Source organism: Antechinus flavipes, chromosome 4 (genome assembly GCF_016432865.1).
Source record: "Antechinus flavipes isolate AdamAnt ecotype Samford, QLD, Australia chromosome 4, AdamAnt_v2, whole genome shotgun sequence".
Lineage (NCBI taxonomy): Eukaryota > Metazoa > Chordata > Mammalia > Dasyuromorphia > Dasyuridae > Antechinus > Antechinus flavipes.
In genome coordinates, this window is record NC_067401.1 from 73,233,096 (window position 1) to 73,248,283 (window position 15,188).

General features: G+C 36.5%; 1 protein-coding gene across 1 annotated transcript in view; it reads right to left on the reverse strand.

Moving 5' to 3' along the window:
* The window catches only part of ABCD3 (ATP binding cassette subfamily D member 3), a 609,690-nt gene that overhangs the window by 384,496 nt on the left and 210,006 nt on the right, over window positions 1-15,188 (reverse strand). The gene's annotated exons all lie outside the window — the stretch shown is intronic.

The following is a 15,188-nucleotide window of genomic DNA, read 5'->3' on the forward strand; positions in this document are numbered from 1 at the left end:
GATGGTGGTATTGGGACAAAGTCCTGATCTTTTCAGACACTCTTTTTATTGCTGAGGTTGTTGCTCAATTATTCATGACTCTATGGATCATAGCATGTGAAGCACTCTTCTTTTCTACTGTCTCCTGAAATCTGAACTTGCTTCCATGACACTATCTCTCCACCTCATTCTCTTGTGTCCCTTTTTCCTTTTGGCTTTTTAAGAAATTTAACATTTTTTTGGGTTAAATTTTAAATTCCAAATTGTCTCCTTCTTTCCCATTGCACATTAGATAGAAAAATCCACAGATCTGGCACAGATTTAGAAATGTATAAAAATAATGTTTATAAATAAATTCTTATAGGCAATATGTTCCATGTTCTTCTAATTTTCTAATGATATCACCCTTTAAATCTATATCATGTATGCATTTTGACCTTTTCTTGGTAAATGATGTAAAATATTGATCTATACCCAAATTCCTGCCAAACTGCTTTCCAATTTTCCCAACAATTTTTATCAGCGAATTCTTATCCCCAAAGTTTAAATCTAAACTTTTATTTTTATTTTTTGAATTTATTGAAAATAGTTTCAATTTCTTCATCTGAAAATTGTTCATATCCTTTGACCATTTAGCAATTGGAGAATTGTTTAAATCAAAGTTAAAAGTTTAAAGCTTGTACCCATTACAATGTAAAGACATTTATCAAACTATACTCATTTATGGACATCTACTCTGTTCCGTTGTCTACCTTTCTATTTCTGAGTCTACAGCAGACAGTTATAATCTTATAGTTTAAGATCTGGTACTGCCAAAATCTTTTTACATTATTCATTAATTCCTTTGATATTGTTGGCCTTTTGACCTTCCATATGAATTTTGCTACTATTTTTTTCTAGCTCAATAAAATAATTTTTGTTAATTGGGATGGTATTGAATAAGTAAATTAGTTTAGGCAGAATTGTTATTTTTATCATATTGGCGCTATACACCTATGAACAATTGAATGTTTCTCAGGTTATTTAAATCTGAATTTATTTGGAAAAAAAGGTTTCTAAATTTTGTTCATGTAATTCCTGAATGTCTTGCCAAGCATTCTTCCAGGTATCTTAGACTGTGTATAATTATTTTGAATGTGGTATCTCTTACCATCTTCTTGCAGGGTTTTGTGGATAATATATAAAAATGCTGATTTGTGTAGGTTTATTTTATATCCTACTATTTCAAAATTACTGTTTCAACTAGCTTCTTGGTTGAATCTCTAGATTTTCCAAGTATATATCATCTGCAAAAGAAATAGTTTTATGACTTCATTACCCAATTTCTTTTTCTTCTCTTATTATTGCTGGCATTTTTAATACAATATTGATTAACACTGATGATAATAAGCATCCTTGGTTTACTCTTGATCTTTCTGAGATTTTTTAACTTGAACCCATTACAAATAATGATTGCTGGTGGTTTTAGAAAGTTGTGTATCATTTTAAAGAAAACTTATTTATATCTATGTTTTCAAATATTCTTAATAGAAATGTGTTATATTTTGTCAAAAGCTTTTCTTGAACCTTTTGAAATAATCATATTTTTCTTACCTTTTGTTATTGATATAATCAATTATGCTTATAGTTTTTCTTATGTTAAACCATCTTTACATTTCTAATATAAATCCTACTTGGTCACAACATATAATCTTAGTAATATATTGTCCTAGTCTCTGAGTAAGTTTTTAGAATTTTTGCATCTATATTCATTAATGAAATAGAGCTACAATTTCGTTTTTACTCTTCCTTGTTTAGGTATGAGTCCCATATTTGTTACATAAAAGTTTTGTCCACTATTCTAAATAATTTAATATTGGATTTAATTATTTTTGTTTAAATTAATTTGATATTGAAATTATTTAATGTTCACATATATGTATAATTTAAATGTTTGTTAGAATTCTCTAAATTTACTAAAATCCATTTGGTCTTGATACTTTTTTTCTTAGAAAGCCCATTTATAGCCTGTTTAATTTCTTTTAAAAATAGAGTTAGATATTCTATTTCTTATTCTGTTCATCTATATATTTTCTTTAAAATATTCACTTAAATTGTTAAACTTGCTGGCATATAATTGGGTAAAATTCATAATTACTTTGATTTCATTTTCACTGGTGGTAAAGTCACACTTTTAATTTTTAATACAAGTAATTTGGTTTTCTTTTTCTTAATCATATTAACCAATGGTTTATCGATTTCATTAGTTTTTTCATGAAACCACTTCCTAGGTCTACTAATTTAATGGTTTTCTTGCAATTTTATTCTTTTAGTTTTTAGGGTTTCCAATTTGGTATTTATTAGGTTTTTTTAATTTGTTCTTTTTCTAGTTTTTTAAATTGTATACCAAATACATTTTATGTTATATGTTTATATTATAGATATGGTCTATTTTATAGAAATATAAGCATTTTTCTAATGACTGCTTTTGAGATATTCCATATGTTGTCTAATTATTGTTATTCCTCTTAATATAGTTTGTTGTTGTTGTTGTTGTTTTACCATGGCTTGAGCTTTAACTCATTAATTTTTTAAGATCACATTATTTAGTCATCACTTAATTTTTAGTTTGTGTTTCTGTGATCTTTTCTTAAATATAATTTTATTGTGATCTGAAAAAAATGCAGTTGATATTTCTGTTTTTCTGCATTTAACTATAAAGTTTTATGACCCAATATAAGGTCAGTTTTTATAAAGGTATCATGTAATGCTGAGAAAAGCTTGATGATGCAATGGATAGAACACCAACCCTAGAATTAGGAAGACTGAGTTCCAATCCAGCCTTAGATACTTAACACTTCCTAGGTGTGTGACTCTAGGCAAGTCACTTAACCCCAAATGCCTCAGCAAGAAAAAAAAAAAAGAATATTCCTTTCTATTCCTATTCAATTTATCTCCAGATAGCTCTCATTTGCAACATTACCTAACATTCTACTTATCTCTTGACTTGGCTTTCTTATTTTTTTGGTTAGGTTTATTTAGTTCTAAGAGGGGATGGTTGAAGTCCTACAATGTTATAGTTTTGCTATTTATTTCCACTTGTAATTCATTTAGCTTTTTCTTTAAAAATCTGGAAGTTATAGCATTTGATGCATATGAATTTAGTACTAATATTTCTTCATTATCTTTAATAGCTTTTATCATAATATAGTTTCCTTGTTTATCTCTTTTGAGTTTAATCTGTTAGCTTTAATTTTGTCTGAGATCATGATTGCTACCCTTCCTTTTCCCACATTTCACACATTTCTATTAAGAATATTTGAAAACATAGATATAAATAAGTTTTCTTTAAAATGATACACAACTTTCTAAAACCACCAGCAATCATTATTTGTAATGGGTACAAGTTAAAAAAAATCTCAGAAAGATCAAGAGTAAACCAAGGATGCTTATTATCATCAAGGTTAATCAATATTGTATTAAAAATGCCAGCAATAATAAAACCCAGTATTTCTTCTCTGGGTGTAGCTGATTCTGTCCATCATTGATCAATTGGAAGTGAATTAGATCTTCTCTTTGTTGAAAATATCCACTTCCATCAGAATACATCCTCATACAATATTGTTGTTGAAGTGTATAATGATCTCCTGGTTCTGTTCATTTCACTCAGATCAGTTCATGTCAGTCTCTCTAAGCCTCTCTGTATTCATTCTGCTGATCATTTCTTACATAACAATAATATTATGGAATATATATCATTCATATTCATATGAATTCATATACCACAATTTACCCAACCATTCTCCAATTGATGGGCATCATTCATTTTCCAGTTTCTGGCCACTACAAATAGAGCTGCCACAAACATTTTGGCACATACAGGTCCCTTTCCCTTCTTTAGTATTTCTTTGGGATATAAGCCCAGTAATAGCACTGCTGGATCAAAAGGTATGCACAGTTTGATAATTTTTTGGGCATAATTCAGATTGCTCTGCAGAATGGTTGGATTTATTCACAACTCCACCAACAATGCATCAATGTCCCAGTTTGCCCGCATCCCCTCCAACATTCATCATTTTTCCTGGTCATCTTAGACAATCTGACAGGTGTGTAGTGGTATCTCAGAGTTGTCTTAATTTGCATTTCTCTGATCAATAGTGATTTGGAACACTCTTTCATATTAGTGGAGATAGTTTCAATTTCATCATCTGAAAATTGTCTATTCATATCTTTGACCATTTATTAATTGGAGAATGGCTTGATTTCTTATAGAGTCAATTCTCTATATATTTTGGAAATGAGTCCTTTATCAGAACCTTTAACTATAAAAATGTTTTCCCAGTTTGTTGCTTCCTTTCTAATCTGGTTTGCATTAGTTTTGTCTGTATGAAGGCTTTTTAATTTGATATAATCAAAATTTTCTATTTTGTGATCAATAATGATCTCTAGTTCATCTTTGGTCACAAATTTCTTCCTCCTCCACAAGTCTGAGAGGTAAACTATCCTATGTTCCTCTAATTTATTTATCTCATTCTTTATGCCTAGATCAGGGACCCATTTTGATCTTATCTTGGTATATGGTGTTAAGTGTGGGTCCATGCCTAATTTCTGCCATACTAATTTCCAGTTTTCCTGGCAATTTTTGTAAAATAATGAATTCTTATCCCAAAAGTTAGAATCTTTGGGTTTGTCAAACACTAGATTGCTATAGTTATTGACTATTTTGTCTTGTGAACCTAACCTATTCCACTGATCAATTAATCTATTTCTTAGCCAATATCAAATGATTTTGGTGACTGCTGCTTTATAATATAGCTTTAGATCAGGTATAGCTAGGCCACCTTCATTTGATTTTTTTTTCATTAATTCCCTTGAAATTCTTGACTTTTTTTTCTTCCATATGAATTTTGTTATTTTTTTCTAGGTCATTAAAATAGTTTCTTGGGAGTCGATTGGTATAGCACTAAATAGATTAGTTTAATTAAAAATAATCTTTATTATATTCACTCAACTATCCAAGAGCACTTAATATTTTCCCATTTAAATCTGACTTTGTGTGGAAAGTGTTTTGTAATTTTGCTCATATAATTCCTGACTTTCCTTTGGTAGATAGATTCCCAAATATTTTATGCTATTGACAGTTATTTTGAATGGAATTTCTCTTTGTATCTCTTGTTGTTGGATATTGTTGGTGATGTATAAAAATGCTGAGGATTTATGTGGATTTATTTTGTATCCTGCAACTTTGCTAAAGTTATGAATTATTTCTAATAGCTTTTTAGTTGAATTTCTGGGGTTCTCTAAGTACACCATCATATCATATACAAAGAGTGATAGTTTGGTTTCTCTTTACCTACTCTAATTCCTTTAATCTCTTTTTTTGACTCTTCTTGCTGAGGCTAGCATTTCTAATACAATATTGAATAATAATAGTGATAGTGGGCAACCTTGTTTCACTCCTGATCTTACTGGGAAAGGTTCCAGTTTATTCCCATTACATATGATGCTTGCTGACAGTTTTAAATATATGCTCCTGACTATTTTAAGGACAATTCCATTTATTCCTATGTTCTCAAGTGTTTTTATTAGTTCGTGTTAATTGGTTGCCATAGTTATTGACTATTTTGTCTTGTGAACCTAACCTATTCCACTGATCAAAAGCTTTTTCTGCATCTATTGAGATGATCATATGGTTTTTGTTAATTTGGCTCCTCCCCTTCTCCTCCCTCCGCAGACTCCGCCTCTCTGCCATCACTGTAGTGTGCACTCTCCCCACACCCAGCTCCTCCCCTTCTCCTCCCTCCCCAGACTCCGCCTCTCTGCCATCACTGTAGTGTGCACTCTCCCCACACCCAGCTCCTCCCCTTCTCCTCCCTCCCCAGGCCCCGCCCCCTGCCGCCATATTTACTGATATATACTCCCTCCACTTCCCTCACCAGGCGCTGCGCCACACTCTTTGGTGTGCGCTCCCTTCTCTTCGCCCACTGCCACACAGCCTGGGACCCTGTGTGATAGTTGGGCTCCCAGGCCAGGATCAGCGCTGCTGAGGGCCCTAGAATCTTCCTGAAACGTCGCCACTGTCTTTGGGGAATACGGAACCGAGGTCGCCCCTCCCCCACTTCCCAACCGCCTGCGGACTGTTCCTTCCCAGGGCAGACCCTGAGGTATCTAGATAGCCTTTGGCTGGGCTAGTTTGGGCCCCAGAGACGCATCTTTCCTGACATTTTCCCAAATTGTCTTTGATAAGACGTGACCTTTACTCCGACTTTTAATTATTTCTGCCACTCAGAGTTTACATTAGTTCAATTATTTGTGCGGGTACTGGAAAGACCTAAGTCCTTCCTGCCTCCTTACCCATCTTCCCAGTCCCGTCTCCTTACTCGCTGAGATTTCGAAGGTGCCAAAGGGCCCCAGGTTAAGACCCCTCCCCCCTCAGTGCTGTGGTGGAAAAGCTCCCCCACCTGGCCACCCACCACCACGCGCCATTTTGGTGGTTTCCTTTCCTCTTCTAGGGGGTGAGTTCCTCCAAGGAAGGCCCCACCGCAGGGACAACCTGGCTATCCTTCCGGGACGGACAATATGGGCTTCCTGAGGCAGATACAACTTTTGCTTTGGAAGAACTGGACCCTCAGGAAAAGGCAAAAGGTAACAGGTACACTCTTAATGGACCCAGTTTTCTGCTGCCCCTGCAGCCCGAGGAGGAGCCCCGAGAATGGAGACGCAGTGGAAACGCTGGGTCTGTTGGCCCTGAGAGGTCGTGGGTTCCAATCCTGCCTCCGCCCCTTCTTGCCCACCTGACCTGGGCCCCTCAGCTGGCTCCTAGTACCTGGAGTGAGCCTATCAGGTGCCTTGTGGCTCTGTGAGCAGCCCTTCTGAGCACCTGCCTGGGGGGAATCCAAACCCCAGCAGCCGAGCCCCGGGGGACCCAGAGAGCCGCTCTGTCCTGGCTTAGGAGCGGCTGCCGTTTCGTTAATCAGAAGCAGCGGCGCACTGCTGCCGACCCATCTGACCAGTGGCCCTTGTGCGGCCATGTGCTCGTGGTCTGCCCAGGACGCAGGCGCCCTCAGGGAATCAGTCTCTCGTTTATCATCACCATCATTATTAGGGTTTACTTTGCAAAATAATCACGTTTTCTTTGAGCATCCCCTTGCAGAGGTTTTAGGTGGGGAAATAAATACAGACAACAGGTAGGGCACAGTCTCTGCCCCTGAGAAGCCCCGGATTAATCATGATCCTGAAACATCGAGGACACAGCTGAGCCCACTGCTTGGCTCAGAGGTGGGGGACAAGGAGCCTCGCCCCAAGGGGCTGTGTGACCGGGAGAAACCTGCCGGGATACTGCACCGTGTCTCTGACTGGGAAAAGGACATGGGTCGTGGTAAACAGCAAGAGCTTGCAAACTGGGAAGCAGCCTCAGAAGGGGAATGCCCTCTCTGGCAAGCCCCCGAGCTGCTTAGCTGCCTGGCAGCAGCATTAACAGCTGCCCGCCAATCCTTCACTCTCCCGCTAATTAGAGTGCAGGTATGGAGAAAAGATGGGCATCTCAGGGATGCTGTGCCTTTCCCAGAGCATTTCCTCCACCCCTTGGTATCCCCAGCCCCAACGCTCACATCTTGACAAGGCCGTTGGGGGAGCGTTCACTCAGCAAGCATTTATTAAGTACCTACTATGTACCATGAGAGGCCATGTGGCATGGTGGGTATAGAGCACAGGGAGACTGAGGCACAGAGCCATGAACAGTCAATGTCTGAGGTGGGACTTGAACCCAGGTATTTTCTGGCTCAAAGGTCAACTCTCTTTTCACACCCATTCCACTGCCTGAGAGCAAAGGTAGCTGGATGGCACTGCTTCAGGGTCAATAGCCTCAGCTTCTAATGACAGAGCAGAAGGGAAGTAGATACCATCCGGGTTTTAGAAAAACTTCTGAGGCAGCTAGGTGGCACAATGGATAGAGCATTGGCCCTGTAGTCCATAGGACCTGAGTTCCAAGGTGATCTCAGACACTTGATACTTACTAGCAGTGAAATCCAGGGCAAGTCACTTAACTCTGATTGCCTCAGAACCCCCACTCCCACTCCCTGAAAAATTTGAGTGCCTTCCCCTCCACTTCACCCCCACCCTTAATCCCACCTTGCTTTCCTTTCAGAATTCTAACTGGCTTGAGTCGTAATGGTGTTGGTCAAGAAAAGAGCCAGGAAATGCTAGTTTGGCAAATGTCTCTCTGCTTAATTAACATTAACAGAAATGTTTAAAAGGGCACAAAGGGATGGAAAATAGGGCTGCTCTTAAAGTGTTTATGATTATAATGTGCAATTTTTTTCCTAGGGGATTCCAGGGTGCAGTATTAAGTTGGGAACTCCAGGAGTTTGGGATTGTATTTGTTAGAGGCTCATTGAAATGAGTGCCTGCAGGTGGGAAGCAGGAGGGGACAGCCAAATCTTTCTGTTTGTGTCTAATGGAAAGGGGACTGATGTGGTAGAGTCGAGAGTTGCAGAATTATCTGGGTACGAAATGTAAAACTCACCTACTTCCTCCCTACAAAAAAACCCTTATACTTTTAAAGAGAAAACAATGAAACTAAACCCCCAAATTGGATTAAAGTTATCTTTCAAAGATGTCAGATGCTTATGTGTTCCACAGATTAGCCTTCTATTTTTAAAGAAAAGGCTAGAGGTAGCAGACAATGACACTGTTTCATAGACTCTTAGAATTAATTCTAACAGTCTTCAGAGTTCATCTAGTATCACTGCATGAATACAACTAGGTCAACCACCACAAGTGGGCCTTTGAACCTTGAATGGCCAAGAAGAAGCTGTTCAGAGACATGTGGAGATGATGCATCTGAACACAAAGGATTACAAGCTGTACAAGATTAATGGTGGCAATTCGATGGCTCGGTGAATGGAGTGCCAGACCTGTAGTCAGGAAGATACATATTTTTAAATCTAGCATCAGACACTTCATAGTTGGGTAACTTGGGCAAAGCACTTTACTCTGTTTGCTTCAGTTTCTTATTCTATAAAATTAGTTGGACAAGCCAACCACTCCAGTGTTTTTGCCAGGAAAATCCCAAGTGGGGTCATGAAGAGTTGGACACAACTGCAAAATTACTGAGCAACAACAAGAGTAATGAGAAGCCATCTAACACTGGAGGCTATATTCTGACTTTGACAGAGGTCAGGAGAAATAACAGAGTGGTAACTAGGGAAAGGCAATGTGGGCTTTGGCACAGGTACCAAAATGCTGATACTACTTGTACTTACATAGTGGGAATAATTTATTAAAATGGGGGAGTGCAGAATGGCAGCCTCCTCAGTTGTGACTTCAAGATAGGTATTGACACAAGAGGTGTTAATCTTTTTCTCTGGGGTTTAGTGTTAACATATTTTGTTTGCACCAATCCTCACCCCTAGAATTTGTGTTTAAAAGTTGAGGTGAGGGAATTTAGGCACTATTTTCCCTTATTGTATTGTTTGAAGCATGCTACCAAAATTGTTGGATATGGCTCTAACACTTCCACAATTTAAGAGTAAGGAGACAGTGAGGGATTCAAAATAGAAAATACATATGATGGTATACCTAGAGAACCCCAGAGATTCTACTAAAAAGCTATTAGAAATAATTCATAACTTTAGCAAAGTAGCAGGATACAAAATAAATCCCCATAAATCCTCAGCATTTTTATACATCACCAACAAAATCCAGCAGCAAGAGATAAAGAGAAATTCCATTCAAAATAACTGTTGACAGCATAAAATATTTGGGAATCTTATCTACCAAAGAAAACTCAGGAATTATATGAGCAAAATTACATAAAACTTTCCACACAAATAAAGTCAGACTTAAATAATTGGAAAAATATTAAGTGCTCTTGGATAGGCCAAGCGAATATAATAAAGATGACAATACTTCCTAAACTAATCTATTTAGTGCTATACCAATCAGACTTCCAAGAAAATATTTTAATGATCTAGAAAAAGTAACAAAATTCATATGGAACAATAAGTCGAGAATCTCAAGGGAATTAATGAAAAAAAATTCATTATTTGATAACTGCTGGGATAACTGGAAATTAGTATGGTAGAAATTAGGCATGGACCCACACTTAACACCGTATACCAAGATAAGATCAAAATGGGTCCATGATCTAGGCATAAAGAATGAGATTATAAATAAATTAGAGGAACATAGGATAGTTTATCTCTCAGACTTGTGTAGGAGAAAGATGTAACCAAAGATGAACTAGAGATCATTACTGATCACAAAATAGAAAATTTTGATTATATCAAATTAAAAAGCCTTTGTACAAACAAAACTAATGCAAACAAGATTAGAAAGGAAGCAACAAACTGGGAAAACATCTTCACAGTTAAAGATTCTGATAAAGGCCTCATTTCCAAAATACATAGAGAACTGACTCAAATTTATAAGAAATCAAGCCATTCTCCAATTGATAAATGGTCAAAGGATATGAACGGACAATTTTCAGAGGATGAAATTGAAACTATTACCACATATGAAAGAGTGTTCCAAATCACTATTGATCAGAGAAATGCAAATTAAGACAACTCTGAGATACCACTACACACCTGTCAGATTGGCTAAGATAAGAAAAAATAACGAATATTGGAGGGGATGTGGGAAAACTAGGACACTGATACATTGTTGGTGTTGGTGGAGTTGTGAACGAATCCAACCATTCTGGAGAGCAATCTGGAATTATGCCCAAAAAGTTATCAAACTGTGCATACTCTTTGATCCAGCAGTGTTACTTCTGGGCTTATATCCCAAAGAAATACTAAAGAAGGGAAAGGGACCTGTATGTGCCAAAATGTTTGTGGCAGCCCTATTTGTAGTGGCTCGAAACTGGAATTTGAATGGATGCCCATCAATTGGAGAATGGCTGGGTAAATTGTGGTATATGAATGTTATGGAATATTGTTCTGTAAGAAATGACCAGCAGGATGAATACAGAGAGGCTTGGAGAGACTTAACATGAACTGATGCTAAGTGAAATGAGCAGAACTGGAGTTCATTATACACTTCAATGATACTGTATGAGGATGTATTCTGACGGAAGTGGATTTCTTTGACAAAGAGACCTAACTCCGTTTCAATTGATAAATGATGAACAGAAGCAGCTATACTCAAAGAAAGAACACTGGGAAATGAATGTAAACTGTTTGCATTTTCGTTTTTTTTCCCAGGTTATTTTTACCTTCTGAATCCAATTCTCCCTGTGCAGCAAGAGAACTGTTCCGTTCTGCAAACATATATTGTATCTAGGATATACTGTAACCTATTTAACATATATAGGACTGCTTGCCATTTATGGGAGGGGGTGGAGGGAGGGAAGGGGGAAATCGGAACAGAAGTGAGTACAAGGGATAATGTTGTAAAAAAAAAAAAATTACCCTGGCATGGGTTCTGTCAAAAAGTTATTAAAAAAAAGAAAAGAAAAGAAAATAGAAAATACAAAACCTGACTTCTAGAGAAGCTTTAGGAAACAACTGTTGGAGGATATATTGAGTACCTCTGTCTCCCAGTTACTCTTATCTAAACTTGTAGAAGGAAAACTCTTTGAGGACAGGAGTTATTTTGTCTTTGTATGCCCAGAGTTTTAGTATAATATAGTCCTGTATCTAGTAGGCCCTGAATACAGAAGACCTGAACTTGGAAAGTAATTCAATTGAACAATTATGTGAATGTAATGGAATATCATTGTGCAGTAAGAAACGATAAAGGGGGTATAAAACCTGGGAAGATTTGTATAAACTGATGCAGAGTTGAGTAAGAATATATGTAATAACATCAGCATTGTAAATAAAAATAACTTTGAAAATTATAATGATCAACACAATAACCAACCATGATTGTAAGAGAACAACAATGGAGCATGCTACACAACTGATGATAGACTAAATATGCAGAATGAAACACAATTTTTGTTTGATTTGGTGAGTTTAGGAATGTGGTTTTTTTAAATTATGCAAATTTGCTTTAAGGGTATTTTATTTTTTTCCTTTTCAAAGATGAGGTGTGACAAGAGGGAGAGAAAACTGATGTATTCATTGGAAACATATTTAATGTAAAGATAAAATAAAATGAAGAGATTGGAATCCATGATTCTTTGGGAAAAGAAACTTAAAAGGGATAGATCTGAGATTTGTGGGTATAGCAAATTGGGGGAGGCTCTGTTGGGGAGTGGAGCGTATAGGCCAAAAAAAGAGACAAGGAAACATTTCTGAGAAGTGATGTTGATTTGCCTGGTGTAAAGCCAAAGAAGCAAGTAATTATCTCAGTGAGTAGTCCTATCTTGGTTATCTGGGCTTAAGGTCTTATTTCCTTCATAAAGTTGCCAGGATCAAACTTCTTGTTTCATCACTTTCTCATCTTGCTCACTATCTTGCCAAACTTGCTCATCTCATCAGTGGCCTGAAACCAGAGGGCTCAAGGTAAATGTCTATATCATGCCCCCTGCTGGCATGCAGTTTTTTTTTTTTTCCCTCCCGGGAGACAGCTATAAATGGATCTATTTTGTATTCTTTCCCAAGTCCCAGCTTTTCAAATAGCAGATACAAAACTATAGATTTAGAGCTGAAAGGGATATTATAGTAAAACCCCCTAAGACAAGGAAGCTGGCACCGAAAGGTTACTTACCTAAGGTTATGTAGCTACTAAATACATGTAGAATTTTAACCCAGCTCTTTTTGACTCCAAGTCTCACTCCCTAGTCATTACTATGCTTCCTTAGTCACCCCTTTCCTCTGTGTGCTGTATACCAGTTCACTAAACTGTGAAGTAACTATTCTTTAGGAGGGCTAAGATGAATTTGATGTGTCAGTTATTTTAACATGGAGTAGACATATCTACCCATGACAATGTAGTAAGGAAGAGCACTAGCTTGCAGAGGCCAGACCTAGGCACATAAACTCCAGCTGAATTCTTCCTTGCTGGATGATGTTACCTCTTTGACCTTCATCTGTAGAATGAATAATACATGATGCAGGATGTCTGGGAAAAAAGCATTTTACAACAGAAATCTGGCTTCTGATCGTTTTCTCACTTTTTAGGAAAGCCAGACTAGTAGGCTAATACTACTGCTTTCCTTCTCTGTTACTTGTGCTTTCTCTGTCTTCTCTTTCCATTATATTCTGGATATGCTTTGAATTTTTTATAAAATCTTTTTCAACTTTTACACAATCTTACCATCTGTTTTCTTCTTTTGTTCTATGTTTTCTTCTATGAAATAAAATCACACAATCAGCAGAGACTCTCCTAAGCTGACACTATTCTTACTAGGACAATAAATTGAACTGGAAAAATGAGGGTCTATTTTCCTCTAGAAAAAGTAATGGGAAAGGAGAAAGGATTAGTCTGCACCCATTTCTCTAAGCTATTGTTCAGCCTAAATTTTTTTTCATTAAGCTTTTTCTCAAAATATATGCATCATTTTCAATATCACCCTTGCAAAATTTGTGTTCCAAATTTTTTTCTTTTCCCCCCACCCTCTCCCCTAGACAGCAAGCAATCTGTACGATTATTCTACACATTTTCACATTTATCATGCTGCACAAGAAAAATGAGGAATGCCAAAATAGAGAAAATTACAGACCAATCTTCCTAATGAATATTCATGCAAAAATCTTTTATTAAAACTTATTTACAAGAGTACGCATGGGTAATTTTTCAACATTGACCCTTGCAAAGCCTTCTGTTCCAAATTATCCCCTTCCCCCCAAATCCCCTCCCCTAGATGACAAGTAGTCAAATATATATTAAAAATGTTAAATCCAATATATATATACATATATATATATATACATACATATTTATACAGTTATCTTGCTACACAAGAAAAATCTGATCAATAAGAAAAAACTGAGAAAGAAAATGCAAGCAAACCACAAAGAGTGAGAATGCTATGTTGTGGCCCACAGTTTCCATGGTCTTTTCTCTGAGTGTAGATGGCTCTCTTCACCAGTGAACAATTGGAATTGGTTTGAATCATTGTCGAAGAGACCCACATCCATCAAAATTGATCATCATATAGTCTTGTTGCCGTGATCTCCTAGTTCTGCTCATTTCACTCAACATCAGTTCATGTCTCTACAGATCTCTCTGAAATCATCCTGTTGGTCGTTTCTTACAGAACAATATAACATATCAGCCATTCTCCAGTTGATGGGCATCCATTCAGTTTCCAGTTTCTCATGCAAAAATCTTAAAATATTAGCAAAGAAATTATAGTAAATTATCACCAACATAGTACATGTGACGGAGGATTTATACTAGGAATGCAGGGCTGGTTCAATACCAGGAAAACCATCAGCATAATTGACCATATCAATAACCAAGCTAACAATTATCTCAATAGATGCAGAAAAAGTATTTGACAAAATACAACACCCATTCCTATAAACATTAGAAAGCATAGAAATAGAATTTTCCTTAAAATGTTGAATTGCATTTATCTAAAACCAACAAGCATTAAATATTATGAGGATAAGCTAGAAGCATTCCCAATAAGATCAGGGGGTGAAACAAGGTTGACCATTAACACGTAATATTCATTATGCTAGAAATGTTAGCTTTAGCAATAAGAGAAAAAAAAATAGAGTAGATAATGAAGAAAAACTGTTCTTTACAGATGATATGGTATATTTAAGAGAATCCTAGAAAATCAACTAAAAAATTACTAGAAATTAACTTTAGCAAAGTTGTAGGATATGAAATAAACCCACATAAGTCATTGGCATTTTAATATGTTACCAACAAAGCCCAGCAGCAAGAGATAGAGAAATCCCCTTTAAAAAACTGTAGATAATGAGGAGTCTTGCCAAGACAAAAACCAAAAATGAACACAATTACAAAACACTTTTCCCACAAAGTTAGATCTAAACAATTGGAAGAATATCAAGTGCTCATGGCCAGGCCAAGTTAATATAAAAATGACAATTCTACCTCAGTCTTATTATACGATACTTCATACTAATCAAGCTGCCAAAAAATTATAGAGCTAGAAAGATATAAAATCATTCTGGAAGAACAAAAGGTCAAAAATTTCAAGGGAATTAATGAAAAAAAAATACCAAGGAAGGTGGCACAGCTATACCAGACCTTAAACTATATTATAAAGCAGCAGTCATCAAAACCATTTGATATAAGAAAAAAAAAAAGTGAATCAGTGGAATAAGTTAGTATCAAGACAAAATAGTCAATGACTGTAA